The sequence below is a fragment of the Artibeus jamaicensis genome, unplaced genomic scaffold (genome assembly GCF_021234435.1).
Source record: "Artibeus jamaicensis isolate MK-2021 breed Jamaican fruit bat unplaced genomic scaffold, CSHL_Jam_final contig_332, whole genome shotgun sequence".
Lineage (NCBI taxonomy): Eukaryota > Metazoa > Chordata > Mammalia > Chiroptera > Phyllostomidae > Artibeus > Artibeus jamaicensis.
In genome coordinates, this window is record NW_026521788.1 from 30633640 (window position 1) to 30650907 (window position 17268).

Below are 17268 nucleotides of genomic sequence, written 5' to 3' on the forward strand. Positions count from 1 at the left end.
CCTCAATCAAAAGCTTAGGGACCTCAGAGTCACCAGTCAACGTCCCACCTCATCCAGGACTCATGTGAGCAACCTCTATGGCACATGGCCAGCCAATCTTTGCTAGTGTATTTCCAGTAGTGGCGGGGCTGGGGCGTGGTCAGTTCTTCTTGAAGCAGTTTATCCTATTTCTAAATGGCTTGTTCTAATAATTAATTAGAAGCAAAATCTGGCTTCTTCTATTTCTACCCACAGGACAGAGTCTGTGACCTTCGCACAAGTCTGTTCCTCCTTCTACACAAGAGCCCTTTAAAGACTTCTTCTCCAGGCATTCCATGCCTAACCCAGCTTCCATGTGGCTTCCCTCTCTCCTTCCCTTCTTATCTGGAGATGGATCGTTTGTAGCATGTTTTCTGGGGAGGCCGATGGAGCATCACATCTCACCTCACACAGCAGAAACTTGACAACACTTCCCTTTGAGCATTTTTAATTTCCCCTCCAAAGTTCTTTTAAAACCCTTTGCTACTTTACCTTCCTCCTCCTCCCCCTCCAGAATGATCCTGTCAACTGCCTACCCAGAATCCCTCAGTAGCCTCCAGGCCCACAGTGGAGTGTAGGAGCCGGTGCACCCTTCTCCAATCACCACCTGCAGTCTCCCTGCTCAAATCTGGTATGTTCCAGTCCTGACTGCCCTGCTCCTCTGACTCTGTGGTTTTGCACACACAGTGTTTCCTCTCAGGACTACACTGGTCCCTCCCATCCATTTTTGGCTATCTGGATTAAAATGTCCATCTATAGAGCTCCTGATTAGCTTACAGATACCAACCGACACGGGGTCTCTGGGGAGCTCTCCTGACTGCCCTCCCTTACCACTCTAGCCCTGCAGAGTTCAGGTGACTTTGTCTCAGCACTATCTGCCCCCCCCCCCAGAGCACTCACTACATGGTGTTCTCAGTGTAATTGCTTTCTTATCCTTGAACATAAGCTTCATACATTTCATACCCTCAACACCAAATACAAGCCTGTATAATACACTGACCAGTGTAGTGGGGGACTATTACCTCCCCTTTTCTTGTTTTCATGACTTTATCAATCTTGCTAAAGATGGCCATAGTTTATTGGCCTTGTTTTCATCTTGGAGCCAACCAAAACTCCTAGACTTATCCCCTAGGACCCTTTCTGAGTCAGTCTCCATTCCTGAAATCTTTTAAAAAGATTTTATTTTTATATTTATTTTTAGAGAGAGGGGAAGGGAAGGAGAAAGAGAGGGAAAGAAACATCAGTGTGTGTTTGCCTCTCACACGCTCCCTACTGGGGACCTGAGCCACAACCCAGGCATGTGTCCCGACTGGGAACCCAACCAGCGAACCTTTGCTTCTCAGGCTGGCACTCAATCCACTGAGCCCATCCAGCCAGGGCCTGAATTTTTTAAATTAGTTACTTGAACCCAAGGAGAGAATGTTAACATGAAACTGTAGGAAATTTCTCCTAGCTCGTTTCAACCTTCCACCCATCTTATCAAGACTGGGATCTTGATCACGTGTATGAGCACAACTCCCAGGATTTTTGTTCATTAGTCCCACAGCAGACCAGCAAAGGATGCCCCTTACCCATCACTCCCAACTGTAGCACCTGGCCAGCAAAATGCAGCAGCTTCCTCTCTTTGAAGCTCAACTCTGAACATTTCTGAAACCTGTCTTTATCCTCAGTCAACCAAATTGCCAGACACTGCCCCAAACTGCCCCAGGGTAACCACGTGAGACTGAAAGTCCTCTGTCAGTGGGGTAGGATGGGGGAGAAAGATTGTTCTTAACAGCAGCTAGCTCTGTGTTTGCCAAGCTATATTAGCCTGAAAAAAAAAATGCTAAAATAACTCAGATACACAGCCCCGGGTCCTGGGGAGGACTCCGGTATTCTAGGGCAGGGGTCCCCAACCTCTGGGCTGTGGACTGGTGCCAGTGTGGGCCTGTTAGAAACCCGAGCTGCACAGCAGGGGGTGAGCTTGCATGTAATGCGCCTGAATCATCCCAAATCCATCCCCGCCACCCCAGTCCATGGAAAAATGGTCTTCCGTGAGAACTGTCCCTGGTGCCAAAAAGGTTGGGGACGGCTGCTCTCATCCCCAGTGACTGTCTTACAAATACCTAGTTGAGGAAGAATTATCTCATTTCCAGATAAGTAAAAATCAAAGAGAAACATGGCATGTATGAAGAGATACTCCATAAAGATAGGAAAACGACAGAATATTTGAGAAATGAATGCCAGAATGGTAGAAAAATATCACTGCATAGCAGTTGAAAATCGTGTTCAAATACATCACCATCAATTTTACAAATATAACCCTGGCTGGTGTGGCTCAGTGAATTGAGTGGTGGCCTGTGAACCAAAAGGTCACAGGTTTGATTCCCAGTCAGGGCACACGCCTGGGTGCAGGCCAGGCCCCTGGTTGGGGGCGTGTGAGAGGCAATCACACATTGATGTTTCTCACCCTCTCTTCCTCCCCCTCTTCCTCTCTCTTTAAAAATAAATAAATATATTTTTTAAAAATTCAATAAAACTTGCAACTAGAAAATGAATGTGCGGAGATCTGACACAGAGCATAGTGATTACAGTCAACGATGCATAGATTTCAAAGCTGCGATGAGACTAGATTTTAAATGTTCTCATCACAAAAAAGCGATAATTATGTGACACGATGCAGGTGTTGGCTAAGCTACAGTGGTAACCATATGACATTATATAAATGATGTAAATGTATCAAAGTAGCACGTGGTACAGCTTAAACTTAAACAGTGTTATATGTCAATTACATCTCTATCTAAAAAAGAAAAAGGGAGCAGGGAATACAGGGAAACCTGTAGTGACTATAAACAATCAAACAAACAAACAAATAGAAATTGTAAGATTGAAAAGAATCCTTGGGATGAAGAATCCAACAGATCGGTTTAACAGCTCGTTAGACAGAATGAAAGAGATTAGGGAAGAGGAAGTCAGGTCAGTAGAAAACACTGCAGCTGAAGCTCAGAAACGATGGGGAAAAAGGATGGAAAATAAAGGAAAGTGAATGAAAGATAAGGGACGTGTTGCAGAGATCTCAGGTATGAATGATGTCACAAAGTTAGCAGCTCAAAACATTTGTTTGCTCAAACAGGTGAGCTGGAGTAGGCCAGAATCCCAAAGATGGTGTGACTGGCCTCCCTGCTCAGGGCCTCACAGGCTGAGGTCAAGGTGCTGGCTGGATTGTGGTTTTCTCTGTATCTCTGGGTCCTCTTCCCAGCTCATGGGGTTGTGGCAGATTTAGCTCTTCTAGGTTGTGGGACTGAGGTTTCCAGGTCCTTGTTCATGGATATAACTAGGATTACTCATCCACTGAGTATGAGTTCATCAAGAGGGAGATTATCCAGATGGGCCTGACCAAGTGACATGATCCCCTCAGACCTGGGTTTAGAGATCAGAATCAGAAAAAGTCAAAGAGATTCAAAGCGTGAGAAAGAAAGAGTTGGTCGACATGCCACTTGCTGGCTTTGAAGCGGGAGGGGGCTCCGTGGCACTGCAGTCTGCCTCCAGGGACCGAGAGCAGATCCGGACCAGCAGCCAACAGCATGATCAAGAATGATACCTGTCGTGTTCACAGGTTCAGGCCACTTTCCAGGGGGGCAGAGATAATGTACCAGGGTGCGGATCATGGAGGTCATCTTAGAATTTTGTCTACCACAATTATATTATAATTAATAGCTTCTCTTCCTCAAGAGACACTTCTAACAAACCAGACAAGTAAACTATAGAATGGGATAAAAACTTTACAATATTCACAAATAACAAAAGACTTGGGTTCAGAATATATTTTAAAACTCTTACATATTAATAAGATAAAAGACAAAACAATAGAAAAATAAACAAAAGGAATAAATAAGTATTTCACAGAAGGAAATCAAAATATCAGCAAACATGGAAACATGCTCATTACTAATTGAGAAAAAGTAAATGGAAATCCATTTCATCGTACCGAATGAGTAAAACGTTAAACTATCTGACAGTAAGTACTTGTAGTGAATTTGGAGTTATCAGGACTCACACACATTTCAGACGTGATGTTAAGTTGGTGCAACCTCTTGCGGTAATAAATTGTAACCATCTCAAAGTTGAAAATGCACATGCTCCACAACCCAGCAATTCCACCTCCTGGTGCGTACTTGACAGAAGTGCATGCGCATGGATGTACAAGGCAGCAAACACTGGAAACAGTGGGAAACAATTCAAATGTCCATTCATAGTAGATGTGCAAATAAATTATAGTATATTCGTAAAACAGAATGCTTCTAAGATCACAATATGATTCTAATCCTTAAAGTTGGTGGGGACTACACAGGTGTTTATTTCACTCTTCCTTCCAGAAGTCTTTCAAAGCCTCTGTCCCTTCCCCCGAGCAGATGTACTTAGAGCTCTGGAGTCCAACCTGCAGCTCCACAAACAAGGAGACAAGGGAAGGGGACGCATGTCAAGCTTTCCAAGGGCACGCCTTGAAGCCCTTCTTTTAGTCTGCCTAGGACACCTTCCTCCTCCCCTTCTCAGTACCCACCAGAAACATCCTCTTTACCTTTCAAGGCCCTCCCCCTGGCTCCTTGCAGATCATGCTGATCCATCCACCTGGTCCTCTCCTCCTGAAGCTAAGTTTAAGTAAGAGCTTTACAGAACTATTAAAATTTGATGCTGCTACACAGTAAATGACCAGCAGGTGACAGCATATAGCTTTCCCAGCTCCTAACTTCCCAGTTGCAGGTCTCAGGGGAGAAAAGTCGGGTTTTCTTTACTGTTCTCCCAGCTCTGCAGTTAGTGCCTCCGTAATGCCCATTGCTCCCATCTGCAGCGCTCACCCTCCCACTGCTTTGCTGAGAAAATGTACTGACCTTTGCAGAACCTCCAGTCTTAAACATGGTGGCAGAGGACAACATGGGCATGTACCACGGATGGACTGATTCCCCCAGCAGCCCTGGGGGATGGTGGTGGGGAAGGCATTTTAAGATTCCCCATTTTCAGTTGGGAAACTGAGGCTCAGAAAGACAAGATAATATGTTCAAGGTCATTCAACAAGATCAGATTTTCTGACTCCTAACCTAGTGCACTTTCTGCTTTACCATGTTAGGTCTATGGAAGAAAAGGGGCCACAGCCCTGGCTGTTGTGGCTCAGTGGATTAAGCGTCAGCCTGTGAACCAAAGGGTTACTGGTTTGATTCCCAGTCAGGGCACATGCCTGGGTTCCCGGCCAGGTCCCCAGTGAGAGGCGTGCAAGAGGCAACCACACAGTGATGTTTCTCTCCCTCTCTTCTCCCTCCTTTCCCCTCTGTCTAAAAAGAAATAAATAAAATCTTTAAAAAAAGAAAAGGGGGTCACATACTAACCCTGACAACCTCAGGGGAGGCCTGCATGGTGGCCTTACAGACTTAGAGGCCTGAAGCCACCACATAGGATGGTCTGAAATTAAAATTTTCTAACTAAAAACAGTTCAAGGTGAGTAGTCATGTCCTAGGACAATATTTTTTCCTAACAAAGGTCAATCTTTACCTTAACTGAGCCTGTCTGTTGTCTTTTTGCATCTATGATAACACACCTTTGGAAAGTCAAATTTTCTTTTTCAGACCCCTCAAAGCACAGGCGCCATGCCAGGGGGAAGGTCACAAGTCCCCTCATTGTCACTGTTATTGTTATCATGTTAATTGTTGACCCATGTCCACCTGTGTAAAAGTAAGTGCCTATCATTTTACTTCTTATCCAATCTGAGGTTTCCTGCTATTCCCTGGAATATTTTCTCAACTCGTTGAGCTTTTGCTTCCCAGTAATTATCATCAGTTTGGCTCAAGTAAACTCATCAAAATTCTTACAGGTTTGTTCGTTTCTTACACTGACAGGTATTAAAGGCAAAATCTACCCTGAAGGCATGGTCAGCCTATAAATGCAGACAAGAGGCCTGAAAGTTTAAAAATAAGCAAAAACACTACATTGTGACTAGTACAGGAACAACATAAAAAAGGAGGCTGGGGCTCAGAAGAGCAGGGAGAGGGGTGTGTGTGTGTGTGTGTGTGTGTGTGTGTGTGTGTGTGTAGGCCTGTGAGGTCAGGGGAGAAAGCATTGCAGGCAAGAGAGGAGCTCTTACCTTTGCAAATTGTCAAGGTGTGCGAAGGAAATGGAGCCGCAGTGGAAAGTCTAGATCAGGATGATGAATGTGTAGCCCCGGTTCCCTTCCTCCCTCCCTCCCTCCCTCCCTCCCTCCCTTTTAACACTTTTATTTATTTACTTTTAGAGAGAGGGGAAGGGAAGGAGAGAAACATCCACCGGTTGCCTCTCACACGTGTCGGACCAGGGACTGAACCCACAACTCAGGCATGTGCCCTGACCGAGAATCGAACTGGCCACCTTTCGCCCCACAGGACGATGCCCATCCAACTGAACCATATCAGTCAGGGCTACTACTTTCTTTCCTCTCTCATCCCCAGCACCCCTCATGCCCCCCTATGAAGTCTTCCTTAATCATCTGTGGGACTCTTTCCCCCCCAGCCCTGAGCACAGGGCCTGCCCAGGGTCCACGTCAGCACAATGCTCAGGCCTCCCTACCAACCGGCAGCCGATGGCATGCCAGAGGCAGCTGTTGGCTCTCCCTCACCCTGCTCGGTTGCTGCTCTAACGGCTGTTGTTTATTGTGCACTTACTATGTGCCAGCAGGTGTGCAGAGCTCTTCATACTCACCTTCCATTTAATCCACTTGACAACAAATTCCCAATTTTACAAATAAAGGAAACTGAGGCACAGAAGTGTTATAAACCTCATGTTAGTAGAGTCTGGACCAAACCAAAGCCTGTCTCTAAAGTCCATGCTCTGAAACTGCTAGGTCAGCAATTTTCAACCTTTTACATCTCACAGCACACATAAGCTAATTATTAAAATTCTGTGTCACACCAAGAAAATATATGACAGGACCTGGCTGGTGTGCCTCAGCAGATTGGGCGTGGGTCTGTGAACCAAAGGGTCACCAGTTCAATTCCCAGTCAGCGCACATGCCTGGGTTGTGGGCCAGGTCCCCAGGAAGCGGTGCACGAGAGGCAACTACGCATTGATGTTTCTATCCCTGTCTTTCTTCCTCCATTCCCCTCTGCCTATAAAAATAAATAATATCTTTTAAAAATTAAAAATGTATATTATATTTTTTGCTACTCTAACAAAAAATATTTGGTATAATTTTGATTCATTCATACCAGATGACTATTGTGTTGGCTGTTGTCATTTTTTGACAATCCAAGGGAAAAGGGGTCAGTGCCCTTGACTAAATAGTCAGGTATCACATGTTTCATTTTTTAAATTATTTTATTTATTTATTTTTAGAGAGAGGGGAAAGGAGGGAGAAAGGGGGAGAGAGGGACTTCCAGCCAAGATGGAGGTGTAGGTGGAAACGCTGTACCTCCTTGCACAACCAAATTTAAGGACAACAAAGATTTAGAAACAAAAACACAACCAGAACAGACAGAAAATTGAGCTATACCAAAGTCTGACAACAACAAACCATTCATCCAGACCGGTAAGAGGGGCAAAGTCGGTGGCCAGTAGAGAGGGGTCCTGGCAGGAAAAGGTGGTGGTTAGCACAGGTGGGCACAGGGACGAAAACCCAGTAAGGTGCACAAGGCAGTTGGCTGACTGAGGACACACATTCCCGTTCAGATAAACCAGGCAGGTTTAAAAACAGGCAGTGAGACAGACCCGCGCAACACAGGGCCCCAGTGATGGGAAATAAAGCCTAAAAGCACAGATTGGAAAAACTTTCAGAGGCTGAGGTGCTGAGAGAGGCTCCAAGCTTCACAGGAGAGTTTGTTAGGGAGACCCACAGGGTACTAGAATGTACACAAGCCCAGCCACCTGGGAACCAGCACCAGAAGAGCCCAATTTGCTTGCGGGAAGAGGCAGAGGGGACTGAAATCCGAGAGAAAGAGAGAGAGTGGAACAATTGCCATCGCTCCCTCTGACCCCGCCCCCACATACAGCATCACAACCCAGACACTGGGTTGCCCCACCCTGGCGAACACCTAGGCTTCACCCCTAGGCTTCACCCCTCATACAAAACAGGTGCGAACAGACCAAAACATTATTACTGAAACAGAAGAACAGCTCAAAGCCCCAGAGTCAATACTTTTAAGTGACAAAGAGATAGCCAACCTATCAGATAGATGCACAGTTCAAAACACTGGTGATCAGGATGCTCACAGAACTGGTTGATTTTAGTCGCAAATTAGATGAACAAATGAAGACTGCACTAAGTGAAATAAAAGAAAATGTACAGGGAACCAATAGTAACGGGAAGGAAACTGGGACTCAAATCAATGAAGTGGACCAGAAGGAAGAAAGAAACAACCAAACAGAAAAGAATGAAGAAACAAGAATACTAAAAAATGAGGAGAGGCTTAGGAACCTCCAGGACATCTTTAAATGTTCCAACATCCAAATTATAGGGGTACCAGAAGGGGAAGAGGAAGAACAAGTGGAAAACTTATTTGAACAACAAAGGAGAACAAATAACAAAGGAGAACTTCCCCAATCTGCCAAAGGAAATAGACTTCCAGGAAGTCTAGGAAGCTCAGAGAGTCCCAAAGAAGATGCGCCCAAGGAGGAACACACCAAGGCACATCATCATTACATTACCCAAGATTAAAGATGAGAAGAGAATCCTAGAAGCAGCAAGAGAAAAGAAGACAGTTACCTACTAAGGAATTCCCATAAGGCTATTAGCTGATTTCACAAAACAAATCTTGCAGGCAAGAAGGGCCTGGAAAAAAGTATTCCAAGTCATGAAATCCGAAGACCTACATCCAAGATGGCTCTATCCAGCAAAGCTTTCATTTAGAATGGAAGGGCAGATAAAGTGCTTCTCAGATAAGATCAAATTCAAAGAGTTCATCAACACCAAGCCCTTATTATATGAAATGTTAAAAAGACTTACCTAAGAAAAAGAAGATAAAAGTATGAACAGTGAAAGGACAGCAAACTCACAGTTATTAACAACCACACCTAAAACAAAAGCAAACTAAGTGGACAGCTAGATCAGGAGTGGAGCCATAGAAATGGAGATCACATGGAGGGTTAGCAACAGGAGAGTGGGAGGAGGAGAAGGGGGGAGAAGGTACAGAGACTAAGTAGCATAGATGGTAGGTAGAAAATAAGGGAGGGTAAGAATAGTATGGGAAATGTAGAAGCTAAAGAACTTGTGACACATGGACATGAACTAAACGGGGGAATGTGGGGGGAGGGGTCTGCAGGGTAGAGAGGAATGAAGGGGGGACATGGGACAACTGTAATGTCATAATCAATAAAATATATATTTTTTAAATTTTTTTAAAAGAGAGGGAGAGAAACATCAATTCATTGCCTCTTGCATACCCCTAACCGAGGACTTGGCCCACAACCCAAGCATGTGCCCCGACTGGGAATGGAACCAGCAACCCTTTAGTCCATAGGCCAGCACTCGATCCACTGAGCCACACCAACCAGGGCAGGCATTGCATGTTTTAAAAATCTCTCGGGCACACTAGTGTACCATGGCACACTGTTGAAATCACCGTGCTGGAAAAGTGGGATAAGCCCGTGTGGGAGAAGGCCTGTGTTTTAGGTCCTTGATGAGAAGGCTGCAGTAGAGACTGAGTCCCAGAGAATAAAGGGCGTTAAAGATGCTTCGTTTACTCATTCATTCCTTCTCTGTATGTTTATTAAGTACCTGCTACATGCCAGATACCTTCTAGATGTTGGAGTATAGGGGTTAACAAAAGAGACAAAACACCCCACGCTTCATCGAGGGAGACAAACAGGTCAGGCAATTGTATTACATGTCAGGCAATGCTCTGTGCTATGAGGGAAAAATCAAGGCTGGGGGAGGGGATGGAGAGAATCATATAGACCCAGTCCAGGGGATAAGGGATGGCGTGGGGCCTGAGCTTCAGAGGCTCTCTCCACTCTGCCAGAGGTGATGTGGCAGGGAGGGGTAGTCTTACCCAGAACACACTCATCTTCTGGTGAGTGTACACTACACTCCCTCCCTGACTCCAGCAGATGTGGGACGAAGGCAGAGAGTCCTATTTGTGCATCATACATTCTTCGAGCATTGATGGAATTGATTGCATTCTTCAGGACTCTCTGACTACTGCCAACATCCAGCTCCATTGATGAGGTTGAGGGAGGTAGGAGAGAAGTTTTTAGCCCTCACACCCAGCAGGGCCAAGAGCAGATACTTACTGTGCCAGAGCAGGAGAAACTGTGGAGACTGACATTTGCCACTACCAACAAGGAACGTGGTGTCTCGTTGGGGAAGCACAACAACTGTCTGTGAGTCGGAGTGATAACCCAGGAAGCCCGTTGTTCTTGGCGCAGTGCCCACTGTGTGCTCCAGCTGATAGATCAGCGAGGCTGGGGAATGAATATGCAAAAAGAAAATGGCCTTGACCTGCTAGTCTTTTTTTATTATCTTCATCTGAGGAAATTTTTTTCATTGCTTTCAGAGAGAGAGAGAGAGGAAGGGAGAGAGAAAAAAGCATCAGCACGAGAGAGAAACATAGATTGGTTGCCCCCCATTTGCATCTGGACTGGGAATTTTATGAATCCAGACCAGGGATCAAGCCTGCAACCCGGGCATGTGCCCTGACCAGGAATTGAACCTACAACATTTTGGCCACAGGATGACGTCAAACCAACTGAGCTACACCGGCCAAGGCCTGCTAGAGTCTTTAGGCCTCCCCTTGGGTGCATGAGGAGTGGAAAGGAATAGAGGAAGAGGCAGAGAAGTCACATCCATAACTCAGACAGGGTTGCCAAACTTGCGTGACCATTTTCTTCATACCACCTTGCTGCACCTCCCTCAGAGAGTTCAATGCTTTGTGAGCTTTTTTGTGGCTGCTCTGGAACCATGAACAGGCCAGCCTTTGAATACCTTCTCCTCTAGGTGCTCTCACGTGGGATCTGTGAACACCCTAGGAGTAGTATCCCTCGTGAGCAAGGTGGATCATTATATACATGTGCACATGCATGAATATATGGATCCACGCATGTTCCCAGTTTCCTTCAAATGTCTCTGAGGTGTATGTGCTAGTTATTAATTTATACTCCTCAGCTCCAGGTTCACCCACCAATGCCTGCTCTGTGATAATGGGCAGAATTCCCATAAGCTTCTTTCCCTTACAGTGAGCATAATGCTAAGTTTTCTCAGGAAAAATTGCTAGAACACAGCAAGAGGAAGGGGCTCCTCTTGCTCATTTTGGTGGGTGCAGGATGTCCTGTGGTGCTCTGCCCCAGTCATGTGCCCAGAATTCCCTCGGAAACCTCGCAGTCCTGCTTGGCCTAGTGATTGCCTTCCCATGACCCACCCAACACAGACACTGTGCTCCGTGCCACCCGACTCCCTCTACCTACCCACACACCCACCCACTGGAGACTTGCCTCCTGCTCGTCCAGCAACTACAGACCAGCTCTGGGTTGGACACCATCAAGTTTCCCTGCCACCCAGGAGAATGCCATGACATCTTCTCCAATGACGGACTCTCTTCTTGGGTTGTCCTTCCATGGGTACCCTTGCTCAGGTGCAGGGATAGTAGCCCTGTGATGTTTGCCTTACATCCTATGGTTACTCTTTATCATACCCTATTAAATTTTTAAAGTTTCATTACTTAAACCCTGGCGGTTTCTATCTCCTGATTAGACCCAGACTGTGTAGTACTTGTGGCCCCCAAACTGTTAAGACCCAGCATAACCAGTCCCAGATAAGCCAGAAATACAAAAATTCTCAGTACATCACCTAGGACATAGAAAAGAGTACATCTAAGCAGCTGTGTTACAACCATATGTTGGAGGTAGAATCAGTTTCCTGTTAGCACACAGCTCTGGAGAACCTCCCCCAGGGGGTCCCTCTGGCATGTTTAGCTAGAGCTAAACAACAAGCAGTGAGAATTATCATTTATGAAGCACACACTTCATAGCAAGCAGTATGCCAAGAGCTCTCTATGTATTATGAGCCCCATTTTACAGAACAAAAAACTGAGAAATAAAGAAGTTAGAAATGACCAAAGTTTCACAGATGGCCAGGGAAGAGCTGGAACTTGAACTCAGGTACATTCAATTCCAAGGCCCACCAGAATGTGTTTCTTCATAGCAAACAGCCATTGCTGTGTCAAGATCTGTGCCACATGGTTCACAGTAGTTCTATCACATGTCTCTAAGAACTGCGTTTGGTAAGGAATGTTTTTGTTCCTGTTTTACAGGTGAAGGGACTAAACCTCTTACCCATAGCCACTCGTCTAGTGAGTGTGGAGGCAGGATTTGAAATTGGCCCTCTGACTCCCAGGCCCACACTTTGAATGTCTACAGCATTCTTTTTCCCTGGCTTACATAATAGAAGTGAACTTGAGAATGAGAATGCACATTCTATTGTGCCTGGGGACTGTGATGGGTGAAATGACAGAAAGCACACAACATTTGACTTCACCCACGGTGCCCATCGATGACCAGCAGTTCTGCGTTTGTTAGAAGAGAGAAAGCAGGAGAGGGAGAATGGTGTGGGACCAGACATGCCTGCCTCCCCATGTGCTTGCCCTACCATAGCTGAGCCTAACCCTCACGCCAAGGGAGAGGGATGATCTGCAGTCACCTCCATAAGACTGGTTCGGAGGAAGCTATGGTCATCTCCAGTCCTTGTCCAGGGAGGGAATTCCCTGACACTCAGCATGGCAGGCACAGCCCTTAGAGGATCTTGCCAACACCCCATGCTCTGAGTCCATACTCACCAATGGTGCCAACCTGAGTGATTTAGTCCCCCTTTGTGTGGTCTCATGGTTACTCACCAACTTAGCCCTAAGACCCTAGAAGCTGTTGGGGAGGGGGAAAATCTGACCCATTATATAAGATCCAGAGTATATCCAGGTTGCTAAGAAAAAGCAACTATTCCACATAGTGAGACCAAAGAGCAAATTCACTTCTCTGAGTGGTCCTCATAGAGAGGCCACTGAGGACATAAGTAACATCTTCAATATCTATTACAGTGTCAATGTTACAAACCATATTTTGTACCATGTCCCTCAGTGAAGGTTGAGGGCCACCAACAAAAGCCCAAAGCATTAAAAGTAATTCCTCAAGAAGCCACGGGAGGCAGTCAAGCACACAACTCTGCTGCTCTGGGTAACCTGGTAACATTGACAAATATGTGTCTAGAGAGGGAATCCAACACGCACTTTGCAGGCACTCATCCACAAACAGCATTTCTCTCAGCCAAGCTTTCCAAGAGTACACTTTGGCTGTGAGGTTGAGATTCTTCTTGGAGGTTTGTACCTTTCATTGCCAATTAAGAAATGAGCCCTGGCTTATGTGACTCAGTGGATTGAGCACTGGCCTATGAAGTAAAGGGTCATTGGTTCAATTCCCAGTCAGGGCACAATCCTGGGATATGAGCCAGGTCCCCAGTAGGGGGCGAGTGAGAGGCAACTACACATTGATGTTTCTCTCCCTCACTTTCTTCCTCCCTTCCCCTCTCTAAAAATAAATTTTAAAGGGGGGAGGGACTATAAGAGGACTGAATGGTAATGGAAAAAATAATAAAGATAAAAATTTCTAAAAAAAAAAAAGAAATGAGCCACAAGACTTAATAATAAACTGAGCTGGGACTTTAATTAGGTCCTCTTATGAAAAGTCGGGCACCAGCAAATGCACGTTCTTAATGAGAAGAGCAACCCACATCCCCTCTAAAGTGTGTCTAACATGCATCTAAAGTGTGACAGGGGAATCTCTGCTGGCAGAGCCAAGACTTGCTTTGAGAGGAACTTTGAGGTAACAATGCCACAAATGGGTAACTGAGGCTCCGCAGTTCCACATCTGAATGTGCTGTGCCACATTCTGGAAATTAGCCTGGAAAAACTGTATTGCAGGCATGTAACCATATACCCTATTTGGCCCCACACAAAAAACCAGCCGCATATCTCATTTTGCAAAATGGGCCCTGCTAGCTAAACTGCTCGCAAAATGACTTACAAAGTAACTAAATAAAGTAACTTACTATTTATAGTTATCTTCTTTTCTGTTTAAAATAATTTTTAATTTTTCAATTACTTTTGACATACATTACTATATTAGTTTCAGGTGATTAGACACCCCAGTGACTGGACTAAGTGATCAACCAGATAAATCTTATACCCACTTAACACCATATATGGCTAGTAAAATATTATTGACTATGTTCCCTACACTGTAGTTACGTCCTCATGACTATTCTGTAACAACCAACATGTACTTCTTTTTTTTAATATATTTTTTTATTTTATTGATTATGCCAGTACATTTGTTCTATTCCCCCCCTTCATTCCCCTCCACCCTGCACTCCCCTCCCCAACCATTCCCCCCCTTTAGTTCATGAACACGTGTCTCAACTTCTTTAGATTCTATATTTCCCATATATTCTTACCCTCCCCCCTATCTATTTTTTATCTACTGTCTATGCTACTTATTTCCTGCACCTTCTCCCCCCTTCTCCTCCTCCCACTCCCCTGTTGCTAACCCTCCATGTAATCTTCATTTCTATGGTTCGCTCCTGATCTAGCTGTCCTCTTAATTTGCTTTTGTTTTAAATGTGGTTGTTAATAACTGTGAGTTTGCTGTCCTTTCACTGTTCATCTTTTTTATCTTCTTTTTCTTAGGTAAGTCCCTTTAACATTTCATATAATAAGGGCTTGGTGCTGATGAACTCTGTGGGGGCAACTTCTTTCTTGAGGTCCCCCCGGTGACACAGACACATGTGAATGAGTAAATGTGGCCAAGACAAGATGAGATCTGTTTGGGGATGGAGGAGTGGGCTGTGGCCAGTTTCTCCAAGGAGAAAAAGGTCCAGAGCACCTTTCTCCATAGCCTTTTATTGGGTTGTAATACACAGGAATACAGGGGGACAAGGATCAAACTGTAGATAACATTACAAAGAGATCTGAGTCAGCTTCTGTCAGGAAGAGAGTTGCAGAAACTTTGGGAGACAAACTCATTTCCTCTCGAACCCTTATCACATGAATGAAAGCACTCTTAGCAGAGCAGATTTCACAGGTTTATCAGCAAGTCTTTGTGATGCCAGATTTTTCCCCAGGGCATGCTCTGGCCAGGCAAGGAGCTGCACCCCTCCCCATCAGGTATTCAGGCTTAAGGGGATTAGAGCCAGGAAGTGCTTCTCCCAGAGACCTTGGGGACTCAGGCTTTGTCAAAGCCGGGGGGGGGGGGGAGGGGGCAAGAGTCTATTGCTCTTTGTTGCAGCCCCCAGAATCCTTCCATGAAGGCCTCCCAGGTGACTGAGTCTGGCTTAGGTTGCCCCCTGCCGTGAGGGGTCTTACCCGTCATTGACTTCCGACCAAGCTCTGGGGGCAGGGAGAGGAACTGAGGCGGCATTTGCTACCAGAGACAAGCGTTGTCTCCTGCGGCTGGCATTCCAAAGGTCGTCTCTTGCCCTTAGCCACAAGGGGTAGAGATACAATTCCTAAAATCAGGCAGAGCAGTCTACAACAGAACTCCTTGAATTTGATCTTATCTTAGAAGCACTTTAACTGTCCTTCCATTCTAAATGAAAGTTTTGCTGGATAGAGCAATCTTGAACGTAGGTCTTTGGTTTTCATAACTTGGAATACTTCTTTCCAGCCCTTCTTGCCTGTAAGGTCTCTTTTGAGAAATCAGCTGACAGTCTGATGGGAACTCCTTTGTAGGTAACTGTCCCCTTATCTCTTGCTGCTTCTAGAATTCTCTCCTTCATTTTAATCTTGGCTAATATAATGATGATGTGCCTTGGTGTGTTCCTTCTTGGGTCCAACTTGTTTGGGGCTCTCTGAGCTTCCTGGATTTACTGGAAGTCTATTTCCTTTGCCAGAATGGGGAAGTTCTCTTTTATTATTTGTTCAAATAAGGTTTCTACTCGCAGCTGTTCTTCTTCCCCTTCTAGTATCCCTATGATTAGGATGTTGGAGTGTTTAAAGATGTCCTGGTGGTTCCTAAGCTTCTCCTCATTTTTTTGCATTCTTGTTTTTTCATATTTTTCTGTTTCGTCTTTTTTTTCCTTCCTTCTGGTCTACTCCCTTGATTTGAGTCCCAGTTTCCCTTCCATTACCTTGGGTTTCCTGTGCATTACCATTCATTTCAATTAGTTTAGCCTTCGTATGTTCCTCTAATTTGTGACTAAAATCAACCAGTTCTGTGAGCATCCTGATCACTAGTGTTTTGAACTGTGCATCTGAAAGTTTGGCTATTTCTTCATTGCTTAGATTTATTGGCTTTGGGGCTCTGAGTTGTTCTTGAGCCATGTTTTGATCTGTCTGTGCCTATTACGTATGAGGAGAGGCACCTTAGGTGTTCACTAGGGCGGGGCAACCCAGGTTGCTGGTTTGTGATGCTGTATGTGGGGGTGGGGTCAGAGAGGGAGCAATGGTGGTCCTCACCACTCGCCCCCGCCTGTTTATCTGAGGGCAAATGTGTGAGCCTGCTGCCCTGCACCACCGGGGCCTGTGCAATCTGTCTCAATGCTCATCTCTTCACTGGTTTATCTGAGCGCAAATGCACGATTGACCGCAGACAGCCAGCTGCGCCTCTTCCCTGGGTCCACCTGTAGCTAGCCCGCACCAGGGATCCATGCCCTCGGCTGCCTGCACACTGCCCAGGTTGGGGGATCTTTTTTGTCCAACTCACTCCGCTGCTGGCTTCGCCCCTCTCACCAGTTTAGCTGTGTGGTTCGTTGTGTTTGGACTCCGTATTGTTTGATTTTCTGTGTGGTTTGGTTGCGTTTATTGTTGTCAAAACTTTATTGTTTTTAGATTTGGTTGTGCGAGGACGCAAAGCGTTTCCACCTACGCCTCCATCTTGGCGGAAGTCCCAACCAACATGTATTTCTTAATCCCTTCAACTTTTTCACCCATCTCCCCCAACCCCCTCCCATTTGGTAACCATCAAAATGCTCTATCTATCTATGAGTCCATTTCTCTTCTGACTTTATTTATTTTGGTTTTTAGATTTAATTGTTGATAGATATATATTTATTAACACTCTATTATTCATATCTTAAGTATATTTTATTGATGTTATTACACTTGTCCCAATCTTTTTCTCTCCTCTATCCCCCTCCTCTGTGTACTCCCCACATTGTTTATATTTTTTATATCTTTATTTTCTTCTTCTTAAAGAAGACTGTTTACCATTTCATATAATATTGGCTTGGTGGTGATAAATTTCTTTAGCTTTTTCTTGTCTGGAAAGGTCTTTATC